Source organism: Dasypus novemcinctus, unplaced genomic scaffold (genome assembly GCF_030445035.2).
Source record: "Dasypus novemcinctus isolate mDasNov1 unplaced genomic scaffold, mDasNov1.1.hap2 scaffold_143, whole genome shotgun sequence".
NCBI classification, from domain to species: Eukaryota; Metazoa; Chordata; class Mammalia; order Cingulata; family Dasypodidae; genus Dasypus; species Dasypus novemcinctus.
The window spans coordinates 892,581-904,676 of record NW_026688154.1 but is presented as its reverse complement, the minus strand read 5'-3'; the positions used below and the strand labels follow the sequence as shown (position 1 = coordinate 904,676).

The 12,096-nt window shown below is 41.4% G+C and overlaps 1 long non-coding RNA gene across 1 annotated transcript in view; it reads right to left on the bottom strand.

The window, feature by feature from the left end:
* The window catches only part of LOC131277558 (uncharacterized), a 28,435-nt gene extending 16,725 nt beyond the window's left edge, over window positions 1-11,710 (bottom strand). Inside the window, exons 1-2 of the long non-coding RNA XR_009184713.2 lie at window positions 11,643-11,710; window positions 11,100-11,186 (exon numbers count right to left, since the gene is read on the bottom strand). This is a non-coding gene — a long non-coding RNA (uncharacterized lncRNA). The remainder of the gene's footprint in view (window positions 1-11,099; window positions 11,187-11,642) is intronic.
* Window positions 11,711-12,096: the final 386 nt, after the last annotated feature.

The following is a 12,096-nucleotide window of genomic DNA, read 5'->3' as shown; positions in this document are numbered from 1 at the left end:
AAATATTTGGAAACATCAAATATCTGATAGGAGCCTAATGTCCACCATATGTGAAGAAATATCTCAAAATAAAAAGACAAACAATCCATTTAAAAAATGGACAAGTGATTTGAACAGACACTTCTCCAAAGAAGGAAGACAAAAGGCTAAAAAGCATATGAAAACATGCTCAACATCACTAGCTATTAGGGAAATGCACATCAAAACTACAACAAGATACCATCTTACTTCCATTAGACTGGTGGACATTAAAAAATCAGAGAACTAAGGTGTTGGAGAGGATGTGGAGTAATGGACACCTTCATCCACTGCTGGTGGGAATGTAGAACAGCCCAGCCATTGTGGATGACAGTTTGGGGTTTCCTCAAAAAACTAACTATAATTCTGCTATATGACCCATCAATTCCACTGCTGGGTATATACCCAGAACTGACAACAAGGACAAGAACCGATTATACACAACAATGTTCATAGCACCATTATTCACTATTTCCAAAACTGGAATCAACCCAAATGCCCATTAAGAGATGAATCGATAATCAAAATTCAGTAGATACATACAGTGGAACACTACCAACTGTAAGAAGGAATACAGTACAACACATGGGATAACATGAATGAATCTGAAGGTTCTTATGTTAAATGAAGCAAGCCAGGTATTGAAGGACAAATATTGAATGACTTCTTTGATAAGAATTAAGCTAATTGAGCCAACACAGGGAGCTAGAGTCTGGAAGATAGGTTTACAGGAAATAGAATGGGAGAAGGTTGTAAGCCAATGCCCACAGGGGTGCAATCTATGATAAAGTATGAGTAGTTGTGCAGTGAAGGGATATGACAGGGGTGTAAGGATACTATTGGGTTGGGTGGTGCAAGCTTGATGGGTCTAGGGTAGGGAGGATGGGTTGGATGGTCCATGGAAATGGGGAAAGAGTTGAGGGGGGAGGTAGCAGGTGAACATTGGCAGGTATGTGGTTGAAACTACAATGCTGAGAAAATTGTTTTGGCAATATGACAAGGAAGGGCTACTGGTTTAGGGTGTTGGATGGAAATACATTTGGGAGAGGGCACACCTGGGGCAGTCTTCTAAAGAAGGTGCAAGTGATGATTTTGTCATAGTGTGTTGGATCTGTGGAGGGGGAACCACATAATGAGTGAAAAGGAGTTAAGCTCCCATACAGGGGAGTCTTGATATGTTCTCAAACGCAGGGGAGGGTGTCTCTGGAGAGTATGGGTGGTTCCTAACAGGAGAGGACAGACTACTGTGTCAAGCCAGCAGCACTGTTGCAAATATCTACAAATTTTGTTCTTCAAGGAGTGAAGCCTGGTGGGTCCTGTGGGGGGAGAGAGAAAGAATGGGATCAACAGAAGAGTGAGTATTTAGGGGGCAAAGGAAGAATTCTGCATGATCTTGCAATGATGGATACAGGCCATGTTAAATTTCATCAAAAATTTATAAAAGTGAATGGTGTAAAATGTAAACCATAATAGAAACCACTGACCATAGTTTGAAGCTATGTTTTAATACTTGTACATCAGTTGTAACATATATGCCATCCACATGTAAAAAGATTATTAACAAAGAAAGGGAAAAAGGGGAGGATGTTGGGTATATGAGAGTCCCCTCCATTCTGTATGTGACTTCACTGTGACCTAAAACTTCTTTGTAGACAAAATGAAAAAATAAAGTACTGGTGAAGTAATGGAAGAAAATGCAACTGTACATATAGCACAACATATATTACAGTGATGAAAGGCAAAACTTAAAAAACAATTCTTTTACTATTTTTCATTTTTTAAATACCCCTTTTTAACCTTATTTTAGTTTTAGTTTTCTTAAATTATCATGTATTTTTTCTTATGTTTAAGCCTTTCGTTATTATTTCATTTTCCTATTAAGCAAATTTGAAAATATTCTTAGCTTCATTTTTGAAGAACTTCTAGATTACAGAAGGGTTACAACTATGAGAGAGGAGGATCATTGGTGTGGGGGGTACATGATGGGGGATAGATACATGGAAGGAAGTTCATGTGGGGATATATATAAGGTATATAAATATGTTCCAATGTTCATGGGGCATTGCCACAGTGGGTAGAGATTCACACAACAACTGAAAGAATACCGAATTCCTATCCTTGGGAGCTCTGCCACATTCTCTAATGCTATAGCAGCAATCCTCCAAGGAGCAATGACTAGTGAAAAAGGATGGTCCACTGATATACGCTTGAGATAGATGACTATGCTTATGCACTTTTTGCTCTTAAATTTGCAAGTTAGCATAGTGATGTAGGGTACTGAAGAGCTACTTCCTGAGAGCCTCCATGTTATTCAAATATGGCCTCTCCCTAAGTCAAACTCAGCATATAAATGCATTACCTTCCCCCCCAATGTGGGACATGGCTCCCAGGAATGAGCCTCCCTGACACTGAGGGATTACTACCAAGCACCAGAGGATGATGCAACTGGAAAAAGACACTGAACTAAAGGGGGAAAAGGTAAAGATACATGAGTTTATATGGTTAACAGACTTCAAAGTAAGCCAGGAGGCCATCAGAGAGTTATCCTTATAAATGTCTCCACAGGATCTCATAGGCTGCCAAAGCAGATACTACCACAAACAAATAGTGGGACATCTGAGGGATCCAGAGACACCCAGCTTATACGGTCAGGGCAGATAGCTCTGGAGATTGAAGTCTGGCCATTGGGCCCTACTTCAGAGTTTGTGCTCCTGAGTGTGACAGAGCTGGACTCAAATGTGACTTCTCTACACATGCCTCTTCTATCTCTTTTATTTGAAACTATAGTTGATGCTGGAATTGGTAGGTGTACATCCAAAAGACTTGAATCTCTGAAATGTTCCTGTGCCAGCTGGGCCCTGAACCTCAGTGGAGTTGTAACACCTACTCTCCAGTTCATTGGACTCACCTAGGTCAACTAACAAGGAGGTGAGGATGGACAACCATCACACCAAGGAACTGAGAAAGTCTACAACTGCAAGCAAGAAAGTCCCATTTATCAGCCAAAGGGGATCAAAGTCCCCTCTCTGGTAGAGTAGGCATCACTATTCCAGAATCCTCAGGAGTGTGGACTTACTGGTATTCCACTATAGACTTATTGTGGTTATATCAATGGAAAATCTATCACCAATGTGGAGACAATGGCCACTGGAGGTGCTGAAGTCATGGAGAGGGAAAAAGAGGTATAATATGGGGGCATTTTCAGGACTTGGAATAGACCTGACATTGCAATGACAGATACAGGCTGTAGCAGTCTGGTATTATTGATGAATTCCAAAAAGAAGTATTGGATTATGTTTGTAAAATGATCTTTTCCTCTGGGCATATGAGATTATATTGGATTTATAGGTTTACCTGATTAGGTAATTATGTTAATCACTTGTGCCAGAAGGGCATTGAGTCCCAACCCTTTGGTGGGCAGAAAAAAGGCATGGCAAAGGACAGAGTTAGAGGTTTTTGTTTGTTTGTTTGTTTGTTTTAAAGATTTATTTATTTATTTAATTTCCCCCCCTCCCCTGGTTGTCTGTTCTTGGTGTCTATTTGCTGCATCTTATTTCTTTGTCCGCTTCTGTTGTCGTCAGCGGCACGGGAAGTGTGGGCGGCGCCATTCCTGGGCAGGCTGCTTCTTTCTTTTCACGCTGGGCGGCTTTCCTCACGGGCACACTCCTTGCGCGTGGGGCTCCCCCACGCGGGGGACACCCTTGCGTGGCACGGCACTCCTTGCGCGCATCAGCACTGTGCATGGGCTAGCTCCACACCGGTCAAGGAGACCTGGGGTTTGAACCGCAGACCTCCCATATGGTAGACGGACGCCCTAACCACTGGGCCAAAGTCTGTTTCCCTAGAGGTTCTTAATGTAGGAGTTTTTATGTTGGAATTTGATGCTGAAGCGGGAGTCCTAGGAAGCAAGGATCACAGAGAAGCAAGACTGCAGAAGGGAGGAAACCCAGGAAACCTGAACCCTCGCAGATGTAGGCAGCCTCTTACTCCAACATGTGAAAACAGACTTTGGTGAGGGAAGTAACTTATGCTTTATGGTCTGGTATCTGTAAGCTCCTACCCCAAATAAATACCCTTTATAAAAAAAATCAACCAATTTCTGGCATTTTACATCAGTACACCTTTGACTGATTAATACTCAGGCCATTATATATTCTGCCATAACCTACAGAATTGAATGCAAGAGAATGTAAACTACAAGGTAAACTATAATCCATGCTTAGTTGCAATGCTTCAAAATCTGTTCATCAGTTGTAATGAATGTAGCACACTAATGCTAGAAGTTGTTAATGTTGGGAACAGTGGGAGGTATAGGGAGTGGGGCATATGGGAATGTCTTATATTTTTCAATGTAACAATTTATGTAATCTAAGGATCTTTTAAAATTAAATTTAAAAAAGGATACAAAGGCCTCTAAGCTGACTACAAAGGGGTATCCAGGGATCTACTATCCTGGGAAAGGTGAAAGAGAGGGACACAGCCTAAGGCTGACAGCTTCTGACCCACAATTCTGGTCTGCTGTGCCCTACCAGCTTTTCCAGGCTGACTGGGACCACACTGTTGTCTACCTTGGGCTACTAAACAGAGGTGGAGAAATCCAACATTCTCAATCTCCCTCTCTTATAGCCGGGGTTGATTGTTGAGGATGTACCTTCCCAGGAAACAGGAGAGAGAGGGACACAATCTAAGGCTGACTCATCTTTGGACCCACAAATTTGGTCTGTTGTGTCCCATGGGCCCTTCCAGGTCAGAGAGGCCTTGCCATTGTTTGCCTTAGAGGGCTGCAAGGGAGTAAAGAAATCTGACCCTCTCAATCTCCTCAATGAACAGGGACTGATTGTTGAAGATGCAGAAGGGAGTAGAATTATTTCTTACCCAGGAAATGGGAGGGTGATGCCAGAGAAGGCTAGAGACTTTTTTATAAGAAAGTCCAAATTACAAGGATCTTAGCCTCCAGGCAGGATCTTCTCACATTGATCCAGGCTGTGTTACAGTAAAAACACATTAAACAGGCATCGAACTGAGGGCTGCCAAAGAGTGTCATCTGCTGGCAGAACTTGGTAGTACATATGAGAAAACTAAAAATAAATGAGGCATTTTCTGACCTTTATAGCTTGCCTCCCAAGGCCCTAGGAAGTAGGTCTGCAAAACATTACTGGGTGCAGAGCACACTTTTGAGCAACTAACAAGGACAAGCCTAATGATCCAGGTTGAATCAAGAATCAAAGAGCAACAGTAACACACAGCCTCTTGCCACTAAATCCCAATAAAAGACAAAGAAATTGAGCATCTGAGTAAACTACATACTAATCAGGTGCCTAGACATCAGCAAAAATTTATGAGCCAGAATAAGAAAATGGAAGGCATAGCCCAGGAAAAGGAATATATCAAAGTCCCAGAAGAGATGCAGGATTTGAGAGAACTAATTAATGAGATGTGTACCAATTTCCAAAATTAAATTCATGAGTTAAAAGACAATATGGTTTAAGAGATGAATGTCATTCAAGAAGATGTTCAGCAAGCACAAAGAGAACTTGAAATGTGGAAGAGAAAAGCAACAGAGCTCATGGGAATGAAAGATGCAATAGGTGAAATCAAAAACAACATTAAAGGTTTACAACAATTTCAAGCAGACTTGAAAGGATAAAAGAAAGAATAAGTGATACCAAAGACAGAAAACAGCTGAAATTGAAGAGAGAAAAGAACAGAGGGAGGGAAAAAATGGAAAAAAAATTGAGCAGAGCCTCAGGGAGATGAATGACAAGAGAAAACACAACAACGTACATGTCATGGGAGTTCCAGAAGGAGAAGAGAAGGGAAAAGGATTAGAAAGAGTATTTAAGGAAATAGTTAAAATTTCCCAATGCTTACAAAAGAAATGACCCTGCATGTCCAAGAAGCCCACCTTATCTTAATCTGAATAAACCCCAATAGATATACTCCAAAGCATATATTATTCAGAATGTCAAATGTCAAAGATAAAGAGAAAATTCTGAGAGCAGTAAGGGAAGCAAATCATCACATACAAGGGATGCCCAGTAACAGTGTGGATTTCTCATCAGAAACCATGGTGGCGAGAAGACAGTGGTATGATGCAATTAGGAGACTGAAAGAGGAAAACTGCCAGCCAAGAATTCTGCACCCAGCAAAACTGTCCTCCAAATATGTAGGTGAGTATAAAATATCCACAAACAAACAGAAACTAGGAGAGTTTGTAAAAAAGAATCCAAATTGCAGGAAATAATAAGGAAGCCATAGAGCCTGAAAGGAAAAAACAGAAGAGAGAGGCCTGGAGCAGAGTAGAGAAAAAAGAATAGCAGAAAGGATAACCAAGAGTAAAAAGATAAGACCAAAATATGATATCAACATGAATACCAAAGAATAAAATGTTGGAAATAATGCATTTACAGTAGTATCATTGATTGTGAATGAAGTAAATGCACCAAACAAAAGATATAGATTGACAGAATGGATAATAAACACAAGAGCCATCCACACACTGCTTACAAGAGACCCACCTTAGACTCATGGATACAAACCAGCTGAAAGTAAAAGGTTGGAAAAAGATACTCCATGTAAATAGAAACCAAAAAAGAGCAGGGATCGCTATACTATTATTGGACAAAACAAACTTTAAGTGAAAAGAAGTTATGAGACAGAGAAGGCCATTATATATTAATAAAAAGGGCAACCCTCCAGGAAGATATATTTATGCATCTAACCAGGGTGCCCCAAAATATGTAAGACAAACTCTGACCAAACCAAAGGGAGAAACAGGCATCTCTACAATAATCACTGGAGACTCTAATACACCACTCACATCATGAGACAGAACTGGACAGAAGATCAACAAGGAAACAGAGACCTTAAAGAATAATAAATGAGTTAGACCTAAAAGACACACAGAATGCTGCATCCAAATGCAGCAGGTTATACATTCTTCACACATGCCGATGCATCCTTCACCAGGATACACCACATGCAGGGCACAATGCATGTCTCAATAAATGTGAAAAGACTGAAATTATACAAAGCACCTTCCTAGATCATAATGGAATAAAACTGGAAATCAATAATAGACAAGAAAAAGGCAACTTCACAACTGTGTGGACTCTAAACAACATACTATTAAATGATCAGTGGATCAAAAAAGAAATTCCAAGTGAAATCAGGAAATATATTGAGAAAAATGAAAATGAGAACACAAATTACCAAAGCTTATGGGATACAGCAAAGCCAGTCTTGAGAGGGAAATTTATGGTGCTAAACACCTATATTAAAAAAGAAGAGCTAAACTCACACTTAACTGAACACCTACAGAAATCAGAAAAAGAACAGCAAACCAATCCTCAAAGCAAGCAGAAGGAAAGAAATAATAAAGATTAGAGCAGAAATAAATGAAATTGAGAAAAACAACAACAAAGAGAAAATCAAAACCAAAAGCTGGTTCTTTGAGAAGATCAGTAAAATTGACAAATTGCTAGCAAGATTAACAAAGGAGAAAAAGGAGGCAAAAAAAAAAATCAGAAATGAAAGGAGGGAAGTAATGACTGACCCCACAAAAATAAAAAGAATCAAAAGAAGATATTCTGAGAAATTGTATGCCAACAATCTAGACAACCTAGAAATGGGCAAATCCCTAGAAATGCACCAACAATCTACACTGACACTATAAGAAATTCAAGAACTTAACAAACAAATCACATTTAAAGAGACTGAATCCATCATCAAACACTTCCCAACAAAGAAAAGCTCAGGACCAGATGACTTCAGAGATAAATTCTACCAAGTATTTTGAAAAGAATTAACACCAATCCAGTTTAAATTCTTCCAAAATGATGAAGAGGAGGGAAAATTACCCAACTCTTTTTATGAAGCCAACATCACCCTAATACCAAAGCCAGATAAAGACAGTATAAGGAAAGAAAAGTACAGACCAATCTTTCTAATGAAATAGAGATACAAAAATTCTCAACAAAATGTTGACAAATTGAATCCAGCAACATTATCAAAGACTTACACATCACGACCAAGTGGGATTTATTCCTGCTTGGCAAGGCTAGCTCAACATAAGAAAATCAGTCAACATAGTACACCACATTAACAAATTGAAGGGGAAAAAAACACATGATCATCACAGAAAAGGCATTTGACAAAATCCAGCATTCTTTCTTGATAAAAAAAACACTTCAAAAGATATGATTGGAAGGAAAATGCCACAATATGGTAAAAGGATATGTGAAAAACCCACAGCCAACATTGTACTTGGTGGGGAAATGCTGAAAGCTTTCCATCGAAGATCAGGAACAAGACAAGGATGTGCACTATCACCACTGTTATTCAACATTGTACTACAAGTTCTAGCTAGAGTAATTAGAGAAGAAAAAAAATTAAAGGCATACAAATAAGAAAAGAGGAAGTAAAACTTACACTATTAGCAGATGACATCATCCTATATTTAGAAAATTCTGAAATGTCTACAATGAAGCTATCTGAGCTAATAAATGAGTTCAGCAAAGTGGCAGAATACAAGAGCCACATGCAGAAATCAGTGTTTTTTGTACACTAGTACTGCACAATCTGAGGAGAAATCAGGGAAAAATTCCATTTACAATAAGCAAGAAAAAGACTCAAATATGTAGGGGTCAACTTAATCAAAGAAGTACAGGACCTATATGCAGAAAACTACAAAACAGTGGTAAAAGAAATTTAAAATGACCTAAACAAATGGAATGACATTCCGTGTTCACGTACTGAAAGATTAAATATCATGAAGATGTCAATCCAACCTAAACTGATTTATAGGCTCAATATAATACCAATCAAAATTCCAACAGCCTACTCTACAGAAATAGAAAAGGCAGGGAAAAGGACTTGGCCCAGTGGTTAGGGCATTCGTCTACCACATGGGAGGTCCATGGTTCAAATCCCGGGCCTCCTTGACCCATGTGGAGCTGGTCCATGCGCAGTGCTCATGCGCACAAGGAGTGCCCTGCCACACAGGGGTGTCCCCCACATAGGGGAGCCCCACGCACAAGGAGTGTGCCCCTAAGGAGAAGCTGCCCAGCATGAAAGAAAGTGCAGCCTGCCCAGGAATGGCGCTGCCCACACTTCTCCTGCGGCTGACGACAACAGAAGCAAAGAAACAAGATGCAGCAAATAGACACAGAGAACAGACAACCAGGGGAGGGGGAGAATTAAATAAATAAATAAATCTGTAAAAAAAAAAGAAAAGAAAGAAAAGGCAATTACCAAATTCATTTGGAAGGGAAAGTGCACCTAAATAACCAAAAGCATCCTAAGAAAGGGCAACATGGTGGGAATTTCACTGCCAGATCTTAAAACATATTACAAAGCTACAGAGATAAAAACAGCATGGTGCTGGCATATAGAAAAACTCATTGATCAGTGTAATAGAATTGAGAATCCAGAAATAAACCCTCACCTTGATGGTCAACTAGCGTTTGACACATCTACCAAGTCCATGTTAATGGGAAAAAAGTCTCTTCAAAAAATGGTGCTGGGAGGCCTAGATATCTATAACCAAAAGAATGGAATAGGACCCCTATCTTACATCCTATACAAGAATCAACTCAAAATGGATCAGAGACCTAAATATAAAAGGAAGGATCATAAAACTACCTGAAAAAAATATAGGGAAACATCTTAAGGACCTTGTGCTACATGGTGGTTTCTTGGACAAAGCACATGAAAACAAAAGAAAAAATAGATAAATGGGACCTCCTCAAAATTAAACACGTGTGCACCTCACAGGACTTTGTCAAAAGGGTAAAAAGGCAGCTGTCTCGGCATAAAGAAATGCTTGGAAATCATATGTCCAATAAGGGTTTAATAGCTATAATATATAAAGAAATGTTACCACTCAATAATAAAAAAACTCAATTAAAAAATGGGCAAAAGACATGAGTAGACATTTGTCCAAGGAAGAAATACAAATGGCAAGAAAACACATGAAAAAATGTCCAACATGAGTAAAAATTAGTGAAATGCGAATCACAACTAAGAAATATCATTTCACATCTATCAGAATGGCCACTATTAAAGTCAGAGAACTACAAATGTTGGAGAGGATGTGGAGAGATAGGAACACTTATTCCCTATTGGTGGGAATGCAGAATGGTACAGCCCCTGTGGAGGACTGCTGGGCAGTTCCTAAAGGTGAATACAGATTTGCCAGTGACCCAGCAATATCACTATTGGGTCTACACCCAGAACTGAAAGATACAAACAGACATCTGCACACCTATGTTCATGGCAGTGCTACTCACAACTGTCAAAAGCTGGAAAGAACCCAGTTGTTCATCAACTGAGGAATGGATAAACAAACAGTGGTATATTCCCATGATGGAATATAATGCAGCTATAAGAAGAAAGGGAGTCATAAAACATTTGACAATGTGGATGAACCTGGAGGACATTACGTTGAGTGAAGCCAGACACAAAGGACAAATACAGTAAATACAGCATTACTATGAATTAAATATACTGTATAATACACTGTATGATTTCATTTATATAAAATGTAAATATAAATCAATTTATAAAGGGGAAAAAAGTATTTGTGCAAGAATATTCAAAAATGGGAGTTGTGAAGAGTAGGGGAGGCACAGATGGAGAAGTGATGGATTTTCTTATTTATTATTATTGAAATTATGAAAATGCTCTAATAATGATAGAGGTGATGAATGCACAACTATGTGATGCTGCCGAATACCAATGATTGTGCACTTTGGATGAACTGTATGCTTCCTTGATACGTACCAATAAAATGATTTTTTTTAAAAAATTGACAAATAGCACTTAAAAATGGGAAAATATGTAAATAACACTTTCACCAGAGAAGAAACATTCAATTCTTTTCATCACTAGGGAAATACAAATCAAAACCTGCTATGACTTATCATATAGACATAGTAAAATGGCTAAAATCAAGAAAGATAATACCAACTGTTAAAGAAGATATGGAAAACCTAGAGTCCTTATATATTTCTAGTGAGAATGCCAAATGGTGCTGCCACTTTGGGAAACATTTTGTCAGTTTCTTAAAAATATAAACTTACATCATTGTTGCTAGTTCCACTCCGAGATATCTATCCAAGACAAATTGCTGTACCATGATTCCCACAGCAAGTTCATGGCCGCCAAAACTGGGGAAAAAAATACAAATGCCTATCAAACGGGGCTTGGATAAGAGAAGGTGGTACATCGTAAATAGCTCTTCAGCTCTAACGAGGTAATTTCATTCAAATAACTTTCACCGAATAAACAAGTTATCCGCGTCTGGAAAAATGCCAAAGACTGAAGCAGGCCCCAAGCCCCCTGCTGCCGAGGGCCCGGCGAAGGCAGCCCGCAACCTCCCGGTCCCAAACCGCACAGAGAGGGCAGGACCGGCGGGGGTGCCGCGCACAACCGTCAAGTGAGCAGGAGCTTCGGCAGCCGCAAGGCTGGGCGCTCCCACAGCGCAGCGCGGGGATAGCCGCTCGGCCGCTTTTCTGCGCTGCCGGGGGCCCCCGCAGCCCCGCGCCCCGCCGCGCCCACAGGCCCTCGGGCGCTCCCCACCCACCCGCCCCGCCGCCGCCGCCAGGTGGGGTCCACAAACGTACCGGGCTCCGAGCCGGGCGCAGGCGGGCGTCTGAGGAGGGGCCGCGCGCTCCGCCTGAGGGTTCCGGGCCAGCGCTCGCTGCTCGCCTGCTCGCGGGCCAGACACGCCCCGCACACGCGGAGCCCCGCACAGGGCCTCTGCCCTGCTGGAGCACCAGGTCAGCGCGTCCGACGACCCCGAACACCCAGAGCTTCAAAGGGCCGCCGCCGCGCCGCATGCCGGGTGGGGCCTGAGGGGGTGGGACCTGAGGGGGTGGGGCCCGAGGGGGCGGGGCTGAGTGCCCGGTCACGCCCCTGCCAGGCGGGCCCGCGCGCCCTCGCGCCCCTGGGCTCTCCTGTCCCACCCGCCTTCCGGGCCCCTACCTGTGTTCTCCTGGGCCGAGCGTCTCCCCACCCCCGAGACCTGGCTGAGGCCTGGCAGCCCCTTGGATCCCCCTGGCCAGGAATGGGGCCGCC